The sequence below is a fragment of the Oncorhynchus mykiss genome, chromosome 16 (genome assembly GCF_057628025.1).
Source record: "Oncorhynchus mykiss isolate SJ-2025 chromosome 16, ASM5762802v1, whole genome shotgun sequence".
Classification (NCBI taxonomy): Eukaryota; Metazoa; Chordata; class Actinopteri; order Salmoniformes; family Salmonidae; genus Oncorhynchus; species Oncorhynchus mykiss.
In genome coordinates, this window is record NC_143037.1 from 39,641,302 (window position 1) to 39,642,164 (window position 863).

Sequence of the window (863 nt, forward strand, 5' to 3'; positions counted from 1 at the left end):
TCACTCCTACCCTGATGGTTGCTGATATTTCCAGACACTTTTTCAGTCTTATCTGAGGAATTTTATCATTTATATCAGAATGGCCATATTCTGATGCCAGTTTAGCGCTCATTCAATGACGATTTACTACTCTTTCCCATTGAAGGCCATATTGAGGTTAAATCAATGACTGGACTTTTTAATTTATAAAAACAAATGACTATTGAAAGTGCAAGTCAGTATCGTGCATAGTTGTTCTGGTCTCTGTGGTGATTTTAGAGCGTTGTTCATATTTCTACTTTTACCGCATACACTTTAACCCGATACCCAGTTACTGTGCTGTAGTCAGGATGGCCGAGCGGTCTAAGGCGCTGCGTTCAGGTCGCAGTCTCCCATGGAGGCGTGGGTTCAAATCCCACTTCTGACAGTTTTTTAGTGCCTCTCAGGAGTCATGCTGCTCAGCAGTAATAATAAGAATGATGAAATAACAACTTCACACAGTGAAATAACAATTCATAATAAACACTCTCAAATGCAGACCTTCTGGAGCTGAGCAAAGATCAAGGTTAAATAAGAAAACAGCTGGACTTAATAACAAATGAATGAGGGGAACATTTTGTGTTATTGCATTATAATGAGTTACTGCATTATCTTTCAGTTGTTAAATTTCACTTTCTGTAGGCTATGCCTGTTGGCCCATTCACTCCTAACAAGCTTGTTTTCTTCTGTCAACGTTGTCGTGGCCGAGTGGTTAAGGCGATGGACTAGAAATCCATTAGGATCTTTCTGCGCAGGTTCAAATCCTGCCGACAACGAAAATGCATTTTTTTGACCCCTCCGGAGGTTGAAGTTTAGTCGTGTTTCTTATACCAATCGCATCCTCT

General features: G+C 40.3%; 1 non-coding gene across 1 annotated transcript; it reads left to right on the forward strand.

Moving 5' to 3' along the window:
* Positions 1-323: 323 nt before the first annotated feature.
* trnal-cag (transfer RNA leucine (anticodon CAG)) lies at positions 324-406 on the forward strand. The gene has a single exon. It is a non-coding gene; the product is annotated as a tRNA-Leu (tRNA).
* The last annotated feature ends 457 nt before the right edge of the window (positions 407-863 follow it).